At 49.2% G+C, this 26,211-nt stretch overlaps 1 protein-coding gene across 5 annotated transcripts in view; it reads right to left on the minus strand.

The window, feature by feature from the left end:
* Nucleotides 1-26,211, minus strand: part of LOC138570311 (zinc finger protein 84-like) — a 362,312-nt gene that overhangs the window by 35,849 nt on the left and 300,252 nt on the right. For 2 of the 5 annotated variants that reach the window (XM_069649092.1, XM_069649089.1), the window contains exons 1-2: nt 4,560-4,780; nt 3,059-3,122 (exon numbers count right to left, since the gene is read on the minus strand). The exons of 1 other annotated variant lie outside the window; for it this stretch is intronic. The gene's annotated coding sequence lies outside the window, so the exon portion shown is untranslated. Of the gene's footprint in view, nt 1-3,058; nt 3,123-4,559; nt 4,781-26,211 lie in introns of those variants that run through there. 2 more of the 5 variants (XM_069649090.1, XM_069649091.1) reach the window with 1 other exon arrangement.

Here is a 26,211-nt window from a genome sequence, read left to right on the forward strand (position 1 = left end):
GGTTGACGCCGTACCCGGACCGGCAGCGCCTCGGTGGATGGCGGAATTACCGCCCCATTACAAGGTTGGCGGGGTGGTAATTCCCCATTCACCAAGGCTCTTCCCCATTCCCAAATGAGCCCCCATAGGGCTCAATGGGAATGGGGAAGATGCAAATAACGGTGACCGTTCATTACGGTCACCGTTATTGGCTTGGAGGCCCCTTTGCGCCCTCGACTTTAACACCTGCTCAAAGCAGGCGTTAAGGGCGAGGGCGCAAAGGGAACTCGGAGTATGGCGGTAAGGGATTACCGCCACCGGTCTCGTTACCGGTGGCCGCTATCCCTTACCGCCATACTCGGAATGAGGCCCATTGTCTACCTTACGGTCATTCTGGTACTCAAACTCTCCTTCATTTCGTTTCAGCCTGTTGAATACCTGGTTGTATTTTTTGCTCTTATAGGTGAACCACCATCCTGTCCATACTTACAATCCAGGACAGAGTGGTATTTCAAAGGAAGGTCACCCTCCCTAAGGAGGCCCTGCTGGGCTTCACTTATTCATCGTACCGACCTAGGCGTGAACTTTACTGAACTCCAGAGGTGTTACGATTCATGTGAGGATCACAACACTATCCCTACTGTAGTACAGGCCGATTTCACTATTGGATGCCTCAAATAAAATCTTTGCCAGGATAAGTTTAAAATGAGCTCCAAAATTGAGCCGCAAAAGCAAACTGTTTAGACTTCTGTCAGGCTGGGTTTAAGAAGGCAGCGTGTACTGTCATGAATAGCTTTGTCCTGTCCTTATTGGCTAAGCAATTAAAAGTACAAGGGAGACCTGGTTGTCTGGCCTTCCGTTGCATAAGTAAAGCTTTTGACCGTCTTAATCTGGCAGTACTTTGGAAAAAATGTAATGACAATGGTTATGCCAATCCCTTAATCAGCATGTTGGAAGCTCTCCATATGGGTAAAAAAATAAAGATCAGGTTGAACGCGCATGGGTCATGTACGAACTGGATAGAGACTAATCAGGGTCTACGGCAGGGGTGTGTCCTCACGCCTTTTCTATTTAATTTTTATATAAAAGATATGCCTTGTTGTTGGGAGTCGGCGAGGACAAACCCCCCGGTATTGGGTGTCTCTAAATTGCAATATCTGAATTATGCAGATGACATGGTCATCTGCGATATGACCCCATAGGCCTCCAGAGAGCTTTGAATTGTATCAGTGCTTTCCTAGATAAGTTCACCTTTCTATTAACATCATTAACATCACTACGTCAAACATTTTGGTAATGAACAGCAAAGATCCAAACGGGCACTGAACGATTAAGACCTGGAGGTCATTAAACACTATGGGCCTCATTACAACTCAGGCGGTAAGGGTTTTACGGCGGCGTAAACAGCGCCGACCCTTACCGCCTGAGTACGAGGTCCCTTAGCGCCATGGAGGTTTTAACACCTGCTTTTAGCAGGTGTTAAAATCCATGGCGCTAAGGGACCATGGAGTTAATTACGCCACCGTAATTTACGGTGGCGTAATTAACGCCTTCCCCACTCCCATTATGCCCTATGGGGCAAAATGGGAATGGGGAAGGGTAAATGGGAAAATGGGGATTTACCGCCCCGCCAAGGTCGGAATGGGGCGGTATATCCGCCAACCACCATGGCGTAAACGTAGTTTACGCCATGGTGGTAAAGTCACGGCCCAGGCGGTAACTTACCGCCTGGGTCGTAATGAGGCCCTATACGTATCTGGAGAGTTGTATCTATGCGAGCAGAGGGAAGTGTGGGACCTCAGTTATTTGGAGGTAAAATTCTTGGTTGTGGCAGTCCAGCTGAGCCAAGGCCGTTTTTCGGCTCACCCTCTAATGAAACTATGGGCCTCATTACACGGTAGGCGGTAAGGGTTTACCGGTACCGGTAAATCCTTACCGCCTTACTACGAGGTCCCTTTGCGGGTTGGGGAATTTAACGCCTGCTTTTTGCAGGCGTTAAAAACCAACCCGCAAAGAGACCCAGGGAGCTAATTACGGTACCGCAATTTGCGGTGCCGTAATTAGCACCTTCCCCTTTCCCATTATGCCCTATGGGGCAAAAATGGGAATGGGGAAGGGCAATGGTGGAAGGTGGAATTACCGCCCCGCCAACCTTGGAATGGGGCGGTAATTCCCCTTTCCACCAAGGCGGTGCCGGTATTTTACGCATAGCAAGTGGAATACGTGTGCTAGGTGTGAACAGTGTGAACAGGTAGCAAGCTCGGTTCACCTATGTACGGACAACAAAACCTTTAGGCATCCCATTGGTTCCGAACTGGCTCTGAAACGTAGAAACGTGGAAACACAAGAATATTGGGCCTCATTAGACGGTAGGCGGTGAGCCATGGCGCTATTAGCGCCATGGCTCATGCCGGTAAAATACCGGCACCGCCTTGGCGGAAAGGGGATTTACCGCCCCATCCCAAGGTTGGAGGGGCGGTAAATCCCCCTTCCGCCATTGCCCTTCCCCATTCCCATTTCTGCCCCATAGGGCTCAATGGGGAAGGCGCTAATTACGGCACCGCAATTTAGCGGTGCCGTAATTAGCTCCGAGGTCCCTTAGCGGGTTGGTATTTAACGCCTGCAAAAAGCAGGCGTTAAAACTCCAACCCGCTAAGGGACCTCGTAGTAAGGCGGCAGGGATTTACCGGTACCAGTATTTTACCGGTACCGGTAAATCCCTACCGCCTACCGTGTAATGAGGCCCATTGTCCATTAAGGGCATTGTAGAGGAGACTGCGAGGTTAATTCCTTTTGATCCTGATAGGCAGTCAGACACGGTGTACATGCTACTCTGAGGCAGACGAAGCTCCCGGTCTTGCCTGCACTGTTTGTGCGGTAGGAGGGAAGTGCTGTCTAAATTCGTGCAAGGATTGGAACTTTTGCTTCCTATTTCACCCCTGGGCATGAAGGGAGAAAAAAGAGTAGAGACAGGGAACAGGGGACAGGGGACAGGGAGAGCATGGGTACGCAGTTCAGAAGACATAAGCAAAGAACAATGGATGCAGAGAGGCATACATCTATCACAGCATTTACTTACATTTTGTAGCCTTTTCTTCTTCCTTTTCGCAGAACCCGACCACACACCAATAACGTATTCAGGTCTGGAGAAAGGAAACATTATCATATGATTAATATAACATAGGAATTATCTCAATTAAATACTCCAGCATTTACATGACATCCAGAGCAAATATATAATTGAAATGACCAGAGAAGGAGCTGCCAATCTCACCCCAACTTCCACCCCCACCATCATAACCCGCCAGGGACGGCACCAGGGCCTTTCAACCTTATCACATGAAAGGGCTCGAGGTTCAAGGGGGCCCCCAGCAGCTGCCCCCATGTTGCCAGACATTAGTTGAAGAACGCTGCAATAGATTATTTTTTATAATATTTTCGTTCTGGGGCTTTAAATGTGTGCTTTGAAGCGCTCATGTTACAACATTAATTTGCTTCAGCCCATCACTTGGAAGTGGCAACCTGATAAGCTCCAGCAAAAGAAGCGTGTAATGCAAGCTCTGAAAAGCGCATATTTAAAACAAAGAAATACAAACAGGGATAACATCTGTTGATTATCACTAGACGGCTAGCCAGTGAGCAGGGAGGTAAACCACTAAATGCCCACTGAAAAGCTATAAACCCTTCTTTGTCATCAAATGGCTGATGGAGAGGAACCAGTGTTAAAAAGGCAACGATGTGCATTTAGTGTTTCAGCTCCTTGGTGGCCGTCTCGTGTTGATCGGTGGCTATTAACCACTGCTTCTTTGGGCCTCATTACACGGAAGGCGGTAATGGTTAACGGCCACCGTTAATGGTAACGGTGACCGTTAACCATTACCGCCTTACTACGAGGTCCCTTAGCGGGTTGGTGCTTTAACGCCTGCTTTTTGCAGGCGTTAAAAACCAACCCGCTAAGGGACCTCGGAGCTAATTACGGCACCGCAAAATTGCGGTGCCGTAATTAGCGCCTTCCCCATTCCCATAGAGCCCTATGGGGCAGAAATGGGAATGGGGAAGGGCAATGGCGGAAGGGGGATTTACCGCCCCACCAACCTTGGAATGGGGCGGTAAATCCCCTTTCCGCCAAGGCGGTGCCGGTAATTTACCGGCATGGTCCAGGGTGCTAATAGCACCCTGGATCAACGCCTTCCGTGTAATGAGGCCCTTTGTCTCCATTATAATGTATGCAAGTGCAACGCAAGGGTGCCTCAGACTGAAGCAAAGGGGGATCCAGCCATCATGTTGAAATGGGCACCCGCGCATCTGCTGCGGGGCCTGTACCCCGGCCTGCATCAGATGCACAGGAGAAAGGGTTAATGGAAGGTTTGTGGAGGAAAAGCAGAGACAGGGCCACATTTCCCCTGTGAAGACTACTTTCTTTTTAGGAGAAGAGCGATCCACAGAGACTTGGGGTCTCATGCAAGCGTGGGGGTGGGGGGGCAGTTCACTGTTGATAATAGACCTTGCACTGGTTCTATGTTATGTTTCCCAGATGTTTCTAGAAGGCTTGGGTGTGACGTCATAGAAGTGTCCCTCACCTGCAGTAATTACCGCTTCATCGCTTACGAGACGCCTCCGTCTCAATCTCTAGCCTTTGAGGTATGAATGAGGCCGGGAGGGGGTTCCAGGGACACACCCACCTCCCAGAGGGACTGAGGAGGGGGTTCCAGGGACACGCCCACCGCCCGGAGCCTCTCAGAGCTTCCCAGAGTGACTACCGGGGGCTGAGCTGTTGTGGGTGTGCATCGGAGGAGCCGAGACGCAGAGCAGGTAACAGACATGCGCAGAGCGGAGATACAATCCCCAGAGCATGCGCAGAGCTGAGAAGAGATCGGAGGAGCATGCGCAGAGCTGAGACACTGATCCCAGAGCATGCGTAGAGCTGAGAAGAGATCGTATGAGCATGCGCAGAGCTGAGACACAGCTCTCACAGCATGTGTAGAGCTAAGACACTGATTCCAGAGCATGCGTAGAGCTAAGACACTGATCTCACAGCATGTGTAGAGCTGAGACACTGATCCCAGAGCATGCGTAGTGCTGAGACATCTATCATAGAGCATGAGCAGAGAAGAGGGGAGCATGCGCAGACATGGAGCAACCACACATGCTCAGTGCAGAGAGACAGGTGCCTGATTCATGCGCTCACGGGGAGACACCAGACGCGCGCGCACGCACGCATACACACGCGCGCGCGCATTGCTCAGATACGCTTCATGAAAGCCTGTGCAGAAAGGGATGTATAAGTAGAGCATGCGCAGTGAGGATCCACAGCCAAGGTAGACCCAGGAATCTGCGAAGGCAGCGCATGCTCAGAGAGAGACATTGGGCCTCATTCCGACCCTGGCGTTAACCAAGGCCCTATTAGCGCCTTGGTTGACGCCGTTATTGTTCCGACTCCGCCCTGGTGAATGGTGGAATTAAAGCCCCATTCCCATTCCAGAGTCCACCATGGCGGAATGGGGGATTATCACCCCATTCCGAGGTTGGTGGGGCGGTAATTCCCCATGCCACCATGGCCCTTCCCCATTCCCATTTTTGCCCCATAGGGCTCAATGGGAATGGGGAAGGCGCTAAGTACGGTGCCACAAATTTCAATTAGCACCAAGGTCCCTTTGCGGGTCCCTACTTTAACGGCTGGTCTACACCAGCCGTTAAGGTCGGGTCCAGCAAAGGGACCTCGTAATTAGGCGCTAATAGGTTAACGGCGCCGCACCCTTTTACGGCGCCGTTAACCCATTAGCGCCTGGGTCGTAATGAGGCCCTGTATTTACATGACACAAAAAAAAGTTCTGTAAGGCTGTAGAGGATTTTTTGTTTTCGTAACTGGACAATATTATTTAGATAAGTTGGTGTTAGCCCCTTTTTTTTTCTTTTCTCAACATAACTGAACTCCTCTTCCCTTGCCCCACCATCCCCCTTCCTCCCGCTTCCCGCTCTCGCCCGTTGTCCTGTGCCCTCTTTTCCTTAAAGGGGCCATGCTCGTTTCCCCCGGCAACACCTCCCCCGCACTTAGCGAGGAAGCCTGTGGGCTACATCTGTTCAATCAGCCCTTGGGGTTTCCGTGTGGCCTGCTGGGGTCTTCCCGCCGGCTCTCGAGTTTCACCAGCTGTCTCGACCGGCGGTCTCTCGGCTAGGGTGGCCAACTCTTTGATAGTCTTTCGCGTGACACTTGCCCACAAGGCGGTGATGATGTCACGTCATTCACGTTTGGCCCGCCCCTTTTTTTAATTTACATTTTTTTAATGGCTGTTAATTCATGGCTTAATTGAAATGCAAATGGTTTGTCCTTGGGAGATGATGGTCACGTTTTTTAACTGCAAACATGACCATCACGACCCCAGGAACAAAGCATTAGCATTTGAATTAGGCCAGGTGTCAGAGCGTTACAGCCCAACCTATAGGCTCAAAAGGAGCCGGGGCCGCAGAGTCATAGCCTTGTAAAGGGCTGACTCACCCACCAAGCCTCCTGCACGCCCATTGATTCCAATGGGCATCTCACCCGCCAAAAACAAAATCGGGTGATTTCACCCGCCTTTGCAACACAAATGGTTGAGAGCTATGGCAGAGCTGCCCGGAGAAAGAAAACAGCAGGTGGCAGCGCCGTGCTGAAGGCATGTTGTCCCGACACAAGTCGGGACAACCTGCGCCCCGCACAGCCACTCTGCAAACTGCGGGACAGAGTCGCTAATTCCGGGACATTCCCACGAAATCCGGGATAGTTGGCCTCCCTACTCTCGGCGTCCTCGCATTCCGGCTTGGTCATTGGTTCTTCACTTGGTTCAGGCTCTTCTAGGTAGAGCTTCCGAAAGAATGACACATTCCGTGTTATGTCGCCTTGTTCTCCTGTGGCTGTTACCATCGGCCCTTTGATGGCCGTGACCAGAAATGGTTCCGGGTTATAGCAGGAGCCCATCTTCCCCTGCTGTCTTTGTCGGACCAGGACGGTTTCCCCTACTTCGAGCTGTTGTTGTTTCGCTCTTCTCTTTCGGTCCGCCCATTCCTTGGCCTTTCTTTTCTTCTCTGCATCCCTTTCTCGAATTTCAGCATCCAATTATGGGGTGTAGACTTCCATCTGGGAGAGGCGGTCCATGGCCTGTATCTGACTATGGCCCTCATTACAACACCGGCAGTAACCAATGGCGCAATTAGCACCATGGTTGCTGCCGGTATTGTAACGTGTCCGCCATGGTGCAATGGGGAATTACCATCCCATTCCAAGGTTGGCGGGGCGGTAATTCCCCATGCACCATTGGCCCTTCCCTATTCCCATTTTTGCCCCATAGGGCTCAATGGGAATGGGGAAGGCAGTAATTACGGTACCGCAAATTGCGGTACCGTAATTACCTTCAAGGTCCCTTTGCGGGTCCTACTTTAACGGCTGGTCCAGACCAGCCGTTAAGGTCGGGAGCCGCAAAGGGACCTCATAATTAGGCCCTAAGGGGTTAACGGTGCTGCAGCCTTTTACGGCGCTGTTAACCCCTTAGCGCCAGGGTCATAATGAGGCCCTATGAGTTCCACGGGTGCTCGTTCTGTCGCCTCGCGGGGTGTACTCCGGTAGCTCCGTAATATTCGGCACATCACTTGCGGCTGCGGCATCTGATCTAGTAATGCTTTTTGCCTGGTTTGCTTTATTGTGGCCATAAATCTTTCCACCATGCCGTTGGCTTGGGGCCACAGCAGTGTGATCTTTTGATTGTGGAAACCTAGGTGGTCAGCGAGCATTCTGAATTCATGCCCTTGGAATGGGGGCCATTGTCAGTCTTGGCGGTGGCAGGGATTCCCCATTCACTGAACAGTTTGTCTATCACCGGGGCTACGTGGCTCTCGAGGGGTATGAGTGGATTGTGGATCTGATCAATTTACAGCAGAGTATGGTGTTGCATAATAGAGTGTGGCATGGAAGATTAGTTTTGATTATGCCAGAGTTTAATATGTGGTGTGTGGGTGGATGTTGGTCAGGAGTAGTATGGTGGTGGCAAATAGGATATCTGGAGGATGTGCTATGCTGAGCGAAAAGGTTCATCTGGGTTAGGGAGATAGGTATGGTCCCCATATTGGGTACACTCAAACTTGCCACAGTTGAGTGCAGTAACGTGGTGTGGTTGTGGCCTATGGCGCTGGACAAATGTCCTAATGCCAGTAGGGCATACAGTAAGAGTAGGTGTAGGCAGGTGCAGTCTTGGGCGTAGTGGGGTGTAAGTAAGGCTGGAGAGCACAACCATAGGTTGATACAGGGTGCAACAAATAGTGTGGGAAACAATGTTATGCAAAGGAAAAGTGTTCAAGAAATGATATGTCAGGATATTCAAGCCGTTGGCTTCCCTTCCCCATGTTTTCAGCACGGGACAAGGCGGCACACTGGAGTTTAGCACGAGGCGAAGGACAAGGGCAATCTAGCCATTCACCTGCTGCTTGACCTCTCGGCAGCCTTCGACCTCGTTGACCACCAGATCCTCACGGAACATCTGACGGCTTCAGCTGCATTCTCCAGTCAGGCAACCGCCTGGGTCCAATCCTTACTAGCCAACCGAACCACCCGGGTCTTTTCGCCGGGGGCTTCAGTCCACCCTATCCCCATCCTTTGTGGCATCCCCCAAGGTTTGTGCGTTTCGCCAACCTTATACAATATCTTTAAAAAGCTATTGTTCGACCGCCTAGATAACCTGGATGTCACATACACAAACTATGCTGACAATAGCCAGTTTCTCATCACCCTATCAGGTTGCTATGAAGAGGACTCCAAACGGATTAACAACCTCTACCTGGAGATCCAAGCCTGGATGGCAGAACACGGCTTATGCCTTAACGACGAGAAAACTGAGCTCCTTCTCATCGGCTCCCAACCACGGCTAAACACACTGGACCCCGTTACGCTTCTATCAACACAGATGGCAACCTAATCACAGTGGCCAAAGAAATCAAAACACTAGGGGTTTATTTGGATTCCACACTCTCGCTCAAAAAAGAAGTAAACGCCACAGCCTCCTCAACGGCTTACACAAATAAGTTCATCAATGCTTGCAAAGCTTTCCTCTCGCCATCCAGTTGCATTACCCTAGCCAGAGCGCTAGTGCTCTCAAAAATTGTTGAATACTAAGTGAATAACTATCTTTCTTTGTTAGGGAGAATTCCCATTCAATGGCTAATTTCCCTTACCTAGTTCCCTCAGCAGCTTTGCTGGATTTCTGGAGTTTATTTTTTTCACTTGGTAAGAGTGTGAGCTTTCCCCCACTCTTACCCATGTTTTGCCATGTGTATTTCATCTGTTTTTTGTGATTGTGGGCCCTGGAGTACACCACTTCAGTAGCCCCCTTCTTTTGTGTGTTACCAGCACCTTCAGTGCAGTGACACAGGGTTGTCTTTTAGATTTCCCACCGACTCCATTTCTGGGGCTGACTACTGTCCCCCAGAAATGGGTAAAGTTGCCATTAACTTTACATAGGGCCTGATCACGACTTTGGCGGTAACCCTTAAATCCGGCGGTAGCGCTAATACTGCCGGATTTAAGGGTCCGTCAAATCAGGACTTCCACGGATTTCGCCCCAGCTCTTAGCTGGGGGGAAATCCGCCGAAAATTTGCGCTATTACAACCGGCGGGAAATCCGCCTGCGGTAAGAGCGTGAATTTCCCCCATTGAGCCCAATGGGGAATGGGGCATTCCCGAATGGGCTCAATGGGGAATGGGGAATTACTTTACTGCCGAACTCGTGATCCGGCGCTATTAGCGCCGGGGAGTTTGGCGGTAGGGCTATTACTGCCAGCAGTAATACTGCTGGTGGTAACGCCCAAGTCGTGATCAGACCCACAGACATTTAACCACAGATCCAGTACACCCCATCTTACATGGAGTATTGGAAAGGGTTACTTCTTAGCCCTTTTTATCTGTACCTCCTAGAGCATTGTTTTGCTCTTTTAACATTTAGACTTGGCTGGTGGCAGTGGTATCTACCCTAACTTTTCTACCGCGTTTATAGTATATAAACGTGGTATTGTTTTAGGCTATTATAATAGCCTCGAACATAAACCCGCTTGACCAAATACTTTTTCTTTTGGCTCCGGTCGGGTTTATTCGCCATTTCTTTTGTTTTAATTTGCGCGGCAAACCAGGTTTGCCTTCTTTGTTCACTGTCTTTTGGCGGGCTTCTGCCAAGAAGCCCTCCTCTACGCGCCTTGGTGTCTAGGTAGGCTGAATGTGAGGGAAGGGTGTAGTCACCCCCTGCACAGGGTATCCTAGGAAACCCAAGTCGCACTTTGCCATGATTGGCTGAGGTTGTTGTCCGGGCCGGACAACCCCCCTGCGGCGTGATTGACAGCCAGGCTGTGTGAATGGGGGATTTTCTCATAAAAGGCAGGACTCTTGGGCTGGAAGTCAGAGTCGGCACTGGAACTACAAGGGACCGAAGAGAAGAGTAGAAGAAGACGGCTGCTGCAACTATCCCGTCCCGGTGAAGCCCTGCTGCAGTCCTGAGCTATCTACCCTTCGACGACCAGAGAAGATCCAGTCCGGAGCCTTCTTCCCTTGAGCCTGGTGGGGTCAACCAGCTGTTCTTCCACAGCCAGAGGATCCTCTTCATGGTCGAAATCGCTGCACACTGCTGTAGTGGTCCGGATAGCCATCTGAAGAGCCTCTCCTGTTTTTAAGGAGGGCACCTTTTATTCACCGTCGCTGCTGCTGGCTTTATCCCTGCGTTCTGCAGACTCCTCCAGATGTCCTCCTTGTTGCCGAAGCTCCAGGAACTGTGGGTCTGCAGGAACCTACCAGGAACAACTGCCGTGGCACCCGCTTCTTCTTTGAATAAGGTACTATGTTCTGCTTCGAGGAGCTAGGGTGAATCCCTCTTCTCCTCCTCCAAGGCTGGCTCTTATCTTCCCTCCTTCTTATAACTTTAGCTTCCTCTGTTGACAATATCTAAGTACTCCTGGCAACGTTGAATCTTGAACTGTCCGACTGTGTGATCCTCGACAACAGGAAGCCGGTTCCACTTGACACTGGCTCTGGCCTATTGACTCTTGAATTTCTGTCACCGAGTGTTCTCTAATTCCATACTTGCCAACCCTACCGATTTAGGCGGTAGGATACCGCTTTTTAAGCAGTCCTACCGCCTACCGATTTTTTGACACCAAATACCGATTTTTTTGGTTAAAAAAAATGTTTTTTATTTCTTTTACATTTTTTTTGTTTTTGCCTACGCCAGCTCGGGGGAGTCTTTAAAGGGCTCCCCCGAGCTGGCGTACCGGGAGAATGCCCGGCATGCAGGCTTTTAATGTCAAAGGCACCCACGGCAGTGGGCTAAAGTGCCCCTCCGCCGCGGGTGCCTTTGGCAAAAGGCGCCATTAGTCCCCCACCACGCCAGCTTGGGGGAGTCTTTCAAGGACTTCCCCGAGCTGGCGTAGCGGGAGAAGGCGTGGCATGCAGGCTGTTAATGTCAAAGACACCCACGGCGGTGGGCTAAAAGCGCCCCTCCGCCGCAGGTGCCTTTGGCAAAAGATGCCATTACCCCCCTACCACGCCAACTCGGGGGAGTCTTTCAAGGACTTCCCCGAGCTGGCGTAGCGGGAGAAGGCGCGGCATGCAGGCTGTTAATGTAAAAGGCACCCACGGTGGTGGGCTAAAAGCACCCCTCCGCCGCGGGTGCCTTTGGCAAAAGGCGCCATTAGCCCCCCACCACGCCAACTCGGGGGAGTCCTTCAAGGACTTCCCCGAGCTGGCTTAGCGGGAGAAGGCGCAGCATACAGGCTTTTAATGTCAAAGGCACCCACGGCGGTGGGCTAAAAGCGCCCCTCCACCGCGGGTGCCTTTTGACCAAAGTCACCATTAGCCCCCCACCACGCCAGCTCGGGGGAGTCTTTCACGGACTTCCCCGAGCTGACGTAGTGGGAGAAGGCGCAACATGCAGGCCTTTGATGTAAAAGGCACCCATGGCGGTGGGCTAAGGGCGCCCCCTTCACCGCGAGTGCCTTTCACAAAAGGCGCCATTAGCCCCCCACCACGTCAACTCTGGTGAGTCTTTCAAGGGCTCCCCTGAGCTGGCGTGATGGCAGAAGGCGTGGCAGGCGCCTCATTGTCATTGAATGCACCCGCGGCGGCGGGCTCATTCAATGACAATGGGCTGCTGACGCGCCCTATTCCTATCATTACCTCCTCGCCTGACTATTTTTGAAACTTTAAGATTCCTACAGATTTCTGGTCACAGAATGTTGGCATGTATGTAATTCTGTCTGCCCTTACAAAAGTATTGCCTATGATTTTTGCCCCCAACTCGCTCTGGTTAACTCAGGTGCTAAGTGTTTTTTTGCCCCGGTAATATTTCTTGCCGCGGAAATGCGTATCTTTAGTAAGACCGAACTGTCATTACTGTCAAAAAGTGATTGCATACATATTCCCGGTAACGTCTTTTGTTTCATAACACCGGTCCGTTAAAACATAGGGTACTTACCTTGAGTTATACTGTACCAAGTGAATTGGTTGGTTGTAGTGTATTTTATGTGTGATTTTGAACTAATAGAAGTGTTGTGTTTTATAACAGATGGTTTAAAAATAAATGTACTTATATTTTCTTACCTGAAACCTTGAGTCAGTGTTTGCTTGAGTCACAGTAATTGTGGTTCCTTTGTGTAATCTCTGCTACTGCTCATATTGGGTCTCATCGCGAGTCTGGCGGTAACCCTTAAATGCGACAGTAGCGCTATTACTGCCGCATTTAAGGGTCCGCCAGATCCTGGCTTTGGCGGATTTCCCCCCAGCTCTGAGCTGGGGAGAAATACGTGGCAAAATGCCGATTTTTGGCACGATTAATGCCTGTGGGAAATCCACCGGCGATAATAGCGAGAATTTTCCCTTTGTGCCCAATGGGGAATGAGGAATTCCCGAATGGGCCCAATGGGGAATGGGCAATAACTCTTCTGCCAAACCCTTGATCCGGCGCTAATAGCGCCGGGGGGGCTTGGCGGTAGGGCTACCGCCCAACTCGTGATGAGGCCCATACTCTTGAGATAAGCCTGGCTGCTCCGCTACTGCTACCACTATAACATAGTAGTACAGGCTCCCAAAGTTAAACCTTGTATTACCACTTGTAGCCTTAATTGTGTGTAGTGGTCCCTAAGGGCACTGCACAGGATTCTGCCTAACACTGGTGTACAGCGGTGAGGATTTGGAAGTAGAGTGATTACACTTAGGGCCTCATTACGACCCTGTGTTACGAACAATCATAGTATTTTCGGCAGATGGTCATTCTGGCACCGTTGGCGGCATATCTCGAATATCCAAACTCCCCAATCCAAGATGGCCGGGGTTTTACCGGTGGACAGTGCAGTGTTTCGGGAGACCGCAGACCAAGCTCCTCCCATTCATCACAGGAACGTATTTCCGGTCCTGGATCCATCACAGCATCGCGTTGCTACTGTACACAGAAGCCACGCTTCATGAGTATCGCTTCTAGATTTCACGGACGCCGAATATCAAGAGGACTGTGGGCCTCATTCCGACCCTGGCGTTAACCAAGGCACTATTAGCGCCTTGGTTGACGCCGTTATTTTTCCGACTCCGCCATGGTGAATGGCGGAATTACCGCCCCATTCCAAGGTTGGCGGGGTCGGTAATTCCCCATTCACCAAGGGCCCTTCCCCATTCCCATTTTTGCCCCATAGGGCTCAATGGGAATGGGGAAGGCGCTAATTACGGCACCGTAAATTACGGTGCCGTAATTAGCTCCTAGGTCCCTTTGCGGGTTGGTTTTTTAACGCCTGCAAAAAGCAGGCGTTAAGTACCAACCCGCAAAGGGAACTCGGAATAGGGCGGTAAGGGTTTAACGGCACCGGTCTCATTAACGGTGACCGTTAACCCTTACTGCCCTACTCGGAATGACCCCCTTTATCTCACTGCCTTTATTCTTTACTCCCTTCCGTTAGGAACCCTCACGTTCACCACCCAGAACTCCTGAGCCAGCCCTCTCATAGCTCAACATGACACGGAAACCTCCGGGACCCTTCCACTTTAAGTAGGCAGCATTCTTCATCAGTCATCCATTATATACTCCCTCCACTAGCGCTTGTTTACCCTCTCCTCTGTTTTCTCTGCACAGCTCAACCCGCGTCTTGCACGCACACGACCACACCTCCCGACTGCCACTGCGGTTGGAATACAAATCATTGCCCTCAGATACTTGTTCCAACACCCAGTCGGGATTACGGTACAGGAAGAAAGATAGACCTCCGTAATCGCAATACTCTCTCTCTTTGAAACTGCAATCATTTACCAACGTGTCTGTTTTCACATAGATATTTACCTTCGTCCTGCACGTGGGATCCAATCTCTCCACGTCTCCGTACAGTGTGATTCCTAGGGTCGGTTCCACTTTCTTGAACCTACTTTCCTTTCTCACCTACCTTTCTATCAGGTATAACTTCTCCCCTCTCATTTTTAGCCGACACGGACAGCTGAGGGAAGGAGACGTTGAATTCAACACAAAGGAATAAGACGCCAAACCTACTCTACGGAGACACGCATCTGTATCCTGTCCCGTCCAGCTCCTCCTCCGTTGGACTCCATCAGCGAGGGTTTTTTCCCCCTTGAGAGTTTCCCTGGCGTCTTCACTCTGCGCCGACTGGTCAGCGCCGAGAGAGGGTGTCAGGTGAATCACTCCCTTCCTCCGAATACCCTCCGAAGACCAGGTAGGAGACGCCTTGTTCATATACTCATGTGATTTCAGGGAGATGATTGTCGGCGCATCCCTTAACTTGAGGGACGCCATTTAAATAGGCTGGTTCCCCATTAACAGCCATAACACCCTGGCGCTAAGTGTTTAACGGCGCCGTAAAAGGCTGCGGCGCCGTTAAACACCTAGCGCCTAATTGCGAGGTCCCATTTGCGGGACCCGACCTTAAGGGCTGGTTTTACCAGCCGTTAAAGTAGGGACCCGCAAAGGGACCTTGGTGCTAAGTACGGTACCGCAATTTGCAGTACCGTAATTAGCACCTTCCCCATTCCCATAGGTCTTCCAGCCCAAAGGAGATGATTGGTATGTATGAGACTAAACTTGTAGTTTTGGATTGGTTAACAATGTTTGAGTACAATCATGGGATTCAAGGGGTCTCAGGGAATCAGCTGATTTCCTGGCTTTTCTCTAGGCTTCCCCCTGTTGCAAGTGATGCTGTAATGGAATTGGGGGAGGAGGATAAACTGGATTATGAGTGTGTGAAGCAAGCATTAATAGCTAGATTTGGGAAGACCCCTTCCCAGTATCTTAAGAGGTTTAAAACCCTCAAAAAGCATGATGGTACCCCTTGGGCTACCTGGGTGTGTGAATGTTTGAAAAACATAGATGGTTGGGTTAACGGTTACAAAGTGAACACTTATGAAGGTTTGAGGAATCTTGTAATGTTGAAGTCTATTTTTGATGTCTGCTCTCCTGAGCTTAAACAGCACTTGGCTGATTCAAAGGAGATAGATCCTAAGACGTTAGCTAAGGCTGCTGACTTCTGGGTTGCCAACAGCGCTACTCTCAAGGATTCTGTGGCAACTCAGAAAAAGGATGAGGGAAAGCAGCCAAAGAAAGACAACAAAGAAAATTCCAATAATTCCAATCCAAAAGAGGGCCCCAAACATAACCAGGGTAAGCCAAAAGGGAAACCAAATCAGGCTAGTGTACCATCTGGTCCCAAACCAGATGGAGGTCAGAACAAGCCTCCATTCCAGAGAGCATTTGGAAAATGCTTTGTTTGGGGGTTAACTGACCATGTGAAAGGGGATCCCAGATGTAAGGGTAAACCTTCAGGTGTCCACACTGTCTCCTTACCCTTCTCCCAGGTGGATGAAGTACCTATAGCCAGTGGAAACTTTCAGTTACTAGCTGATGAGCCCATGAGAGTCTCAGCTAGTGTTTCTTTAGTGTCCTTGGGTCTTTGGGAACAACAGAACTTAGATGTCTATGGGCCTCATTACACGGTAGGCGGTGAACCATGGCACTATTAGCGCCATGGTTCATGCTGGTAAAATAACGGCACCGCCTTGGTGGAAAGGGGAATTACCGCCCCATTCCAAGGTTGGCGGGGCGGTAATTCCCCCTTCCACCATTGCCCTTCCCCATTCCCATTTTTGCCCCGTAGGGCTCTATGGGAATGGGGAAGGCGCTAATTACGGTACTGCAAATTGCGGTACCGTAATTAGCTCCACTGGTCCCTTTGCGGGTTGGTTTTTAACGCCTGCAAAAAGCAGGCGTTAAATTCCCCAACCCGCAAAGGGACCTCGTAGTAAGGCGGTAAGGATTTACTGGTACCGGTAAAATACCGGTACCAGTAAACCCTTACCGCCTACCATGTAATGGGGCCCTATAACTCAATCCCAGATAATATTAAAGAGTATTTACAAAGATAGTGTACTTGTGAATGGTCAGGAAACCCCTGTCATCAGAGACACTGGAACCAGCATAGTTGTGGTTGATGAATGTTTTTTCAAGGTGGAGAATGTTGCTAAGGCACCCAAACACCTAACCAAGTTAGCTGGAGGCCCGGTGCAAATGCTGCCCCAGTTACCAGCTCTCATCCAGTGCAATGACATGACTGTCAGAATCCCTGTAAGTGTGCAAAATAACGTACCTGGGAGGGTCCTGCTGTGTAATGACCTTAAAGCTCTTGGAGTTGTGTCTAGTACCCCCAGGCCCCCCAGCAGAAGGAAGCAGGAGCTCACAAGGTCTGCAAGGGAGAGAACCTTGAGAGGCTCTCCTGGGGAAATGATAGAGGAAACTATCACCCCAAGTCCACAGGACTTACTTACTGCTATTGCAGGTCAGAAAGAGACAAAGGGGAAACCCAAGTCTGCCAGCAAGAAACCAGCAAGCACTCCTGTGCCCAGAAGGACATATCCAAGACTGTCCAAAGTCACAACTGTGACTCCTCCACCAGCTGAGGCTGAGTGTGAGGTTCAACCCTGTATGGTTCAGCTAGATACTGAGGAATCAGATCTAGAAGAAGATCTTACTCTGGTAGGAGATCTTGACCCTGTTGACCATCCTGAGCTGCAGTCTTTACTGGCATAAGGTGGACCCAACAGGGCAGATTTCAGCAAGGGACAAAGAGAGTGTCCTACCCTTGAATGTCTTCGCCTACAGGCAGCTTCTCAGCTCAATGGGACTGAGCCTGGGAAGTATAGGTTGCACTGGGAAGATGGCCTCTTCTACAGTGAACCGACTGAGTCAACCCCTGGAGACTGCAAAAAACCTGTAGTACCTCTAGTGAACCGACTCCATTTTCTGCAGTTAGCCCACAAGATACCTTTGGCTGGTCACTTAAGTTTTAAGAAGACCAAGGAAAAGCTCTCTCTTTACTTCTACTGGCCTAAAATGGGTTCAGAAGTAGACAAATTCTGCAGGAGCTGCCACACTTGCCAAACCTCTGGCAGGAGTGGAGCCAAGAATGTGGCACCCTTGGTGCCTCTCCCAGTGGTGGGAGTTCCTTTTGAGAGGGTTGGGATTGACCCAAGAATGTGGCACCCTTGGTGCCTCTCCCAGTGGTGGGAATTCCGTTTGAGAGGGTTAGGATTGACATTGTTGGTCCTCTTGACCCTCCCACAACTTCAGGCAACATGATTATCCTGGTTGTAGTGGACCATGCCACTAGATTTCCTGAAGCCATACCTATGAGGACTGTTACGGCTCCGGCTGTGGCTAAGACCCTACTTGGTATTTTCACCTGATTAGGTTTTCCTAAGGATGTGATATCTGACAGAGGATCAACTGTTATGTCCCACTACATGCAAGCCATGTGGAAAACCTGTGGAGTCACCTACAAGTTCTCAACTGCCTACCATCTGCAAACCAATGGATTGGTGGAGAGGTTTAACAGAACTATGAAGAGCATGATAGGTGCTTTAGAAGAACCCCTTAAAAGAAAGTGGGACCTACTTCTGCCATGCCTTCTCTTTGCATATAGAGAAGTCCCTCAGGAGGGAGTAGGTTACAGTCCCTTTGAAATTCTCTATGGCCATCCAGTCAGAGGTCCATTGGCCCTGATTAAGGAGGGGTTGGAGAGTGCTCCTTCCCCCAAGCCAGTCAGAGTGAATGACAATGTGATAGGTCTCCGGAGGAGAATGTCACACATGATGGCAGAGGCAAGTGATAACGTGAAGGCTGGTCAAGCTCTGGTCAAACATTGGCATGACCAGAGGGCTAACATGGTTGAATTTACTCAAGACCAGCTTGTTCTTGTTATGGTCCCCACAGGGCAGAGGGCCCTGCAGGACAAATGGATAGGACCCTTCAAAGTTGTGCGTAAACTTGGAGAATTGAACTATCTGGTGGACTTAGGCAATCCTAAGGAGGCTCCTAGAGTCTTTCACACCAACCGTTTGAAGGCTTATGTCTCTAGACCTGACATAGGAGCTTTGCTTCTAGCTTCAGCTCAGGAGGAGGAGGAGAGTGAACCTCTGCCTGACCTCCTCAGAGGCTTACCTTTAGATGAGCAATTGGAAGGAGTTCATCTCTCTTCCAGTCTCACATCTGACCAGCAGGATGAGTGCAAATTACTGTTAAGTCAGGTTGCCTCCCTGTTCTCACTTTCACCAGGCTTGACCCCTTGGGGCCAGCATGATATACTCACTGGTAACTGTTTGCCTGTCAAAAGCAGAGGGTACAGAATGTCTGACAATAGAAGAACCCATATAAGGAATGAGGTCAACAAGATGCTTGATCTCGGGGTTATAGAGCCCTCTTCTAGCCCATGGTCTAGCCCGGTTGTGCTTGTACCAAAGGTTGGATCCAAGGGGTTGAGATTCTGCGTGTATTATAGAGCTCTAAATGCAGTCACAAAGACTGATGCCCATCCTTTGCCTAGGACAGATGAGCTGGTGGACAAACTTGGTGCAGCCAAGTACCTCAGCACATTTGACCTAATGTCAGGCTATTGGCAAATAGCCCTGACAGACCATGCCAATGAGAAAACTGCATTCTCCACCCCAGTTGGCCTCTACCAATTCAAGGTAATGCCTTTTGGACTAAAGAATGCACCTGCTACATTTCAGAGGATGGTCAATCAAGTTCTGAAAGGGATGGAGGACTGGACTTCTGCATGGCATACTTGGATGACTGCAGTGTTCAGCCCTACATGGAAAGAACATATTGAACGCCTAGGATATGTATTGCAGGCTCTGGAACAGGCCCATCTGACCATAAAGGCAAGCAAATGTCAAATTGGTCAGAGTACAGTGGTCTACCTTGGACATGAGGTAGGAGGAGGTGAAATAAGGCCATTGCCTAGCAAAGTACAAGCTGTACAAAACTGGGCCACCCCTACTACTCAAACCCAAGTGAGAGCCTTCTTAGGTCTCACTGGGTATTACAGGAACTTCATAGAGAACTACGGGACCATAGCTTCTCGCTTGAATGTCATCTTCTCTCCCAAATTCCCTAAAAAGGTCATGTGGAATGAGGAGTGCAATCAAGCCTTTGAAGGTCTGAAGAAAGCCCTTTGTCAAGCTCCAGTCCTAAGAGCTCCTGACTACCACCAACCCTTCATTGTACAAACTGATGCTTCTAATGTAGGTATAGGTGCAGTCCTTAGTTAACTGGATGAGAAAGGTAGGGAACACCCCATTTTCTTTCATCGGCAGGAAGTTAAAGGATCCTGAGACAAGGTAGGCAACAATAGAACGCATATGTTTTGCTATTGTGTGGTAATTGAAGAGGTTTAGACCATACTTGTATGGATCTACCTTCATCTTTCAGACTGACCACCAACCCTTGAAATGGCTGATGCAAATTAAAGGGGAAAACCCAAAGTTCCTCAGATGGTCAATCTGCCTGCAAGGATTTGATTTTTCCATTGAGCACAGCGCAGGAAGTCACCACCAAAATGCTGATGGTCTCTCTAGGATGTTTATAACCGAGTAGAGGTATGAGAACCATCCAGGAGTGGATTAAAACCTCCTGTCCCTTAGTCTGGCGCAGGGGGGGGCAAGTGTTAGGGAGAATTCGCATTCAATGGCTAATTTCCCTTACCTAGTGTGTCCCTCAGCAGCTTTGCTGGATTTCTGGAGTTTCTTTTTTTCACTTGGTAAGAGTGTGAGCTTTCCCCCCACTCTTACCCATGTTTTGCAATGTGTATTTCATCTGTTTTTGTGATTGTGGGCTCTGGAGAACACCACTTCAGTAGCCCCCTTCTTTTGTGTGTTACACAGCACCTTCAGTGCAGTGACACAGGGTTGTCTTTTAGACTTCCCACCGACTCCATTTCTGGGGCTGACTACTGTCCCCCAGAAAAGGGTAAAGTTGCCATTAACTTTACATAGGGCCTCATTACAACTCAGGCGGTAAGGGGTTTACGGCGCCGTAAACAGCGCCGACCCTTACCGCCTGAGTACGAGGTCCCTTAGCGCCATGGCGGATTTAACACCTGCTTTTAGCAGGTGTTAAAATCCATGGCGCTAAGGGACCATGGAGTTAATTACGCCACCGTAATTTACGGTGGCGTAATTAACGCCTTCCCCACTCCCATTATGCCCTATGTGGCAAAAATGGGAATGGGGAAGGGTAAATGGGGATTGGGGACTTACCGCCCCGCCAAACTCGGCCCAGGCGGTAACTTACCGCCTGGGTCGTAATGAGGCCCATAGTCATTTAACCACAGATCCAGCACACCCTATCTTACATGGAATATTGGAAAGGGTTACTTCTTAGACCTTTTTATCTGTAGCTCATAGACCATTGTTTTTCTCTTTTAACATTTAGACTTGGCTGGTGGCAGTGGTATCACCCTAACTTTTCTACCGCGTTTATACTATATAAACGTGGTATTGTTTTAGGCTATTATATTAGCCTCAAACATAAACCTGCTTGACCAAATACTTTTTCTTTTGGCTCTGGTCGGGTTTATTCGCCATTTCTTTTTGTTTAAGTCCTTCTTGTGTTTTACTTTGCGCGGCAAACCAGGTTTGCCTTCTTTGTTCACTGTCTTTTGGCGGGCTTCTGCCAAGAATCCCTCCTCTAGGCGCCTGGGTGTCTAGGTAGGCTGAATGTGAGGGACGGGTGTAGTCACCCCCTGCACAGGGTATCCTAGGAAACCCAAGTCGCACTTTGCCATGATTGGCTGAGGTGGTTGTCCGGGCCGGACAACCTCCCTGCTGCGTGATTGACAGCTAGGCTGTGTGAATAGGGGATTTTTGCATAAAAGGCAGGACCCTTGGGCTGGAAGTCAGAGTTGCCACTGGACTACAAGGAACCGAAGGCAAGCAGAGAAGAAGATGGCTGCTGCAACTATCCCGTCCCGGTGAAGCCCTGCTGCAGTCCTGAGCTATCTACCCTTCGACGACCAGAGAAGATCCAGTCCGGAGTCTTCTTCCCTTGAGCCTGGTGGGGTCAACCAGCTCCTCTTCCACAGCCAGAGGATCCTCTTCATGGTCAAAATCGCTGCACACTGCTGTAGTGGTCCGGATAGCCATCCGAAGAGCCTTTCCTGTTTTTAAGGAGCACACCTTTAATTCTCCGTCGCTGCTGCTGGCTTCATCCCTGCGTAGTGCAGACCCCTCCAGACGTCCTCCTTCTTGCCGAAGCTCCAGGAACCGTGGGTCTGCAGGAAACTACCAGGAACAACTGCCGTGGCACCAGCTTCTTCTTTGAATAAGGTACTGTGTTCTGCTTCGACGAGTTAGGGTGAATCTCTCTTCTCCTCTTCCAAGGCTTGCCCTTATCTTCCCTCCTTCTTATAACTTTTGCTTCCTCTGTTGACAATATCTAAGTACTCCTGGCAACGTTGAATCTTGAACTGTCCGACTGTGTGATCCTCGACAACAGGAACCCGGTTCCACTTGACACTGGCTCCGGCCTATTGACTCTTGAATTTCTGTCACCGAGTGTTCTCTGATTCTGTCTGCCCTGACAAAAGTATTGCCTATGATTTTTGCCCCCAACTCACTCTGGTTAACTCAGGTGCTACGTGTGTTTTTGCCCCGGTAACATTTCTTGCCACGGAAACACGTATCTTTAGTAAGACTGAACTGTCATTACTGTCAAAAAGTGATCGCATATGTATTCCCGGTAACGTCTTTTGTTTCACAACACTGGTCCGTTAAAACATAGGGTACTTACCTTGAGTTATACTGTGCCAAGTGAATTGGTTGGTTGTAGTGTATATTATGTGTTTCTTTGAACTAATAGAAGTGTTGTGTTTTATAACAGATGGTTTAAAAATAAATGTACTTATATTTTTTCACCTGAAACCTTGAGCCAGTGTTTGCTTGAGTCACAGTAATTGTGGTCCCTTTGTGTAATCGCTGCTGCTGCTCATATACTCTTGAGATAAGCCTGGCTGCTCCGCTTCTGCTATCACTTTAACATAGTAGTACAGGCTTGTACCAAAGGTAAAACTTGTATTACCACTTGTGGTCTTAATTGTTTGTAGTGGTCCCTAAGGGCACTGCACAGGATTCTGCCTAACATTCTTGTTTTAAGAAAAGATTTTATATGTATATTTTATCGAGCACTCAAAAAATTTCCAATGAAATTAAACATTTTGTATTTTTTCGTAAATGTAAATGAACATTTTAGATTTTGCATTCTCATATAAATTGAAACTAAGATGTAATTTTGTAAAGGTTCTGTTGATGAACTAAACAAAATAAAAATGTTTTTTAAAAAAAAGTGACTACTGCAATACACTCTTCCTTGGCACCTCAGAGCGCAACTTGAACAAACTGCACGTGCTGCAGAATAATGCCCTCAGAGCAGCTCTGAGTATCCCGCGGCACTCTCACATCTCCAGCTTCAGACAAGATGCCCATTGGCTCCCTGTACGAGACAGAATCACCCTTAGATCACTCGTCATCGTGCACAAATGCCTATCTAACGACGCTCCTAAGTACCTGGCAGACAAGTTTAACAAACACATATCAGCCAGACCAACCAGAACGTTGTATTCTCACTGCTTATCCATCCCCAAATTCACCCTAAAAAAAGCAGGTGGCTCCAACTTCCCGGTCCTAGCTGCCAAACAATCAAACGCTATACCTGTGAACTCAGAGCAGAACCATCCTTTTGGACCTTCAGAGCAAAAACAAAGTCCTGGCTCGCCAACAAGAACTTTCCCACTGTCTGACTTACTAATTACTGTCTCACCACTGTATTTTTCCGGTGTCTGCCCTCCGACCACCATGTAACCCGGTCATTTGCACTTATTGTTATTATCATGTATGTCTATAATCTATTGTAACCTGCTTTAAGTCTCTAGCGCCCAGTTACCTCGTTGTTTGGCGTGCGCTATAAATAAAGAAACTAAACAAAAAAAAACTAAACTCTCTGGCTTCTCTAGCACAAGGATTCAGTTCAAAACTTCCACATCAGGGCCCTCTGTGCCAAAGTCTCTTTGCCATTCAAAGTATCTTATGTCAGAGAGCCTGATGCTACACGACAAAACATTAAAGTTCCTTTCTTCTCAGGATTTTCACTTATACAACTTTTATACTACTGTTCACCCCAGCTCCCCCTCCATCGAGCTCAGACACACTTTAACACAAAACCTTCAATTGGTCTCCCTCTGCTGGGCTCTGACCAAAATTCATGTACCTTTCCAAGCTTTCTCTACTACATCAAAATCGAAGACTTTCGACTGTGGGCTGGATTTTGCTTGACCCGTCACATGACGACTTTGATTCACATTTATTAGTTCTTTTTAAATTGGTCGCCCTCCACCAGGCTTGGACCAACTATATCTACTTTTGTCACTTCTCAGCTGGATACCTTACAGAGACCTTCGAATGAGCACCCACACGGTGCCGGACCACTCTGTCAAAGGTATTGTAGTTTTCTTTAAAGTTCATCACTCATCAGCAGTTCAACTTCACTTGCATCTCTTATCACATGCGTTTTAAGAATGTTTGTTCCAGCACTAGTTATACAATGTTGCAGCTTGCAACCTTGACTTCAACACAGACTGCTTTTGTAGCAGTCTTCCCAGTTCACCAGCTGTGTTTACTTCACTGAAGCTGCTTTGTTCTTATAGCCAAGGACGGTACGACAGCGGCTGGTGATTCTCCCCACCTTGATTATTGATGAGAGAGAGCCCCGAGTATCTCCGACACACAAAGCAGGATTCTTCATCCTGGGTCCTGGTCTTACGCTTTCTATTCTTGAGGTCTCTAGAAAGTAACGGTTCCTTGTCAAAAAGGTCAAGGGAATTTCCCTCCTTGTGATCCTCTTCGGTTTTGCCGTCTTTCCTCTCTTGCTCAGCTGCAGTCTCGAAACTGCTGTTTCCTCTTGTGCTTTGCCTCGCTCAGAGTGTGCACTCGTGCTCCGTCTTTTATCCGTGTGGGGAAGGTTAATGGAAGTGAGGTGTGTGTGAGATGGTCAGTAATTGGCTGAGCTCGCATGACCATGGTATTGGGACATGTCAGGTATACTGCTTGGGTGTTAGTCTGTTTTCTCCCATAGCGGGCTCTGTATGTTAAAGTGTTCGTGTTGTAAAGGGCGGGGGGTAGAGTTCCTCAATATCCTACCTGGTAGGAAGGGCTAAAGGTGTGACAAGGAAAGGGATACTGTGTCTCACCATCCGGTGTCCCACTTCGACTCCCCTAAAGACCCCTCACCCAGGTGATCCTGCCGCACTGGTCCACCCCCAAGAACTGGATCCAAAAGAGATGGCTGTGTCCTGGCCACCTGGATGACAAGGCCCCGAGGCCGAGCGGGTGAGGCATCCTTTGGTTTCTCACAGTACACAGGACATGGTGTTTGAATAGAGTGAAGCTATAATATCAATCAAATACTCCGGAACCTGGTTTATAGTGATATTACCGAAAACATTTCACCAAAAATCAATTTTTCGAAAAAAACATGTTGAATGTAAATATGTCGACATTACATACGTATAATTGCCATGGTCATTTATTTGAGAAAAAACAATTCGATAAAAGATTCGATAACCCAATGCCAAAATATCAATGTTAACTTGTCTAAAAAAAATAACGTTGCCATGGGGGGGTTCCCCCCCAACCCACCTACTACACACGTAACCCTCGCACCCTCCGCAACAATCACACAAATAATACACATTGTGAGTGACGGAAAGCACATAAATTACGAATACTAAGGGTTAAACGAGTGAGTAAAAGCCAAGAGTAAAGTACCTTAAATGAACGTTGACAAACAGATGACGGTTGCGATCAAACTATCATTACATGACAGAAACGGAGGTCAGAGAAAATGAACAAAAGTACACTGCAGCTACGTGACATATATACAGGTAATATTTAATAAAAATATAGAAATGATTGCCAGTGCGAAAATCGCAGCGAAACCCGCGCACAGCGATTCATGGAAGTCCGTGCGCGAGGAAATTCCAGGATGTGCGCCAAAATACTGCGTGGCACACGCTGGCGCACATGTCTCCAAACAGCGTGCACTAAGCGCACAGCGAAATCGCACATAGCGTGGCGCACACAACAAAAGTAGGAGGAACAGGGGGCGTGACGCACGGAATGGGGAACAACTCGTGAAAATGTGGGCATCACGGGGGAAGTACAGGAGGCAGGTGCGCGGAACGCCCACACGCTCGCCTACAACACGTATTCATGGAATCGAATAGGCCAAACCAGCGCACGGGGAAAGACGCGCACAGGCCTAAACAAGTCCGCCACACAAAGGCAGGCGGTAGCGTCCCTGCGCATGAAAAACCTGTGCGCTAACAAAAATCACGTACATACAGCTATGATGAATGTCCCATACTGTGTCCCTCTCGGACAAATGACGTGCAAGGTGGTATGCGACAAACACTGACACCCGCTGTGTGAAAAATAGCATGTGCGTGTATTTCGGGGGTGCGCGGGAAGTTTCACACGCGATAGGCCTTGGGCGAGTGGGGTACGTGTATAACTGGAGTTCGCGTGGAGTTTCATACGCGATTGGATCCGGGTACGTGTATGTCTGGGGTGCGTGGGAAGTTTCACACGCGAAAGGGCCTGTGCGAGTGGGGTACGTGTATTTCTGGGTACGTGTAATCCTGGGGTTCGGGGAAGTCTCACTCGCGATTTCAGCAGGGTACGTGTATTTCGGGGGTGCCGGGGAGTCCTACACGTCAATTGGCAGTGTGGGTCCTCCGAGGTGTTCCCTCTACACCCTCCACAGCCGCTGCAGGCAGCCCACACCACAGGGGACTACCCTGCACCCCTGGTAATGTCCCGCAGGCAGCCCATCCACCATGGGCATGCCCCCAGCC

The sequence above is a fragment of the Ambystoma mexicanum genome, chromosome 2q (assembly GCF_040938575.1).
Source record: "Ambystoma mexicanum isolate Mex_15411 chromosome 2q, UKY_AmexF1_1, whole genome shotgun sequence".
NCBI lineage: Eukaryota > Metazoa > Chordata > Amphibia > Caudata > Ambystomatidae > Ambystoma > Ambystoma mexicanum.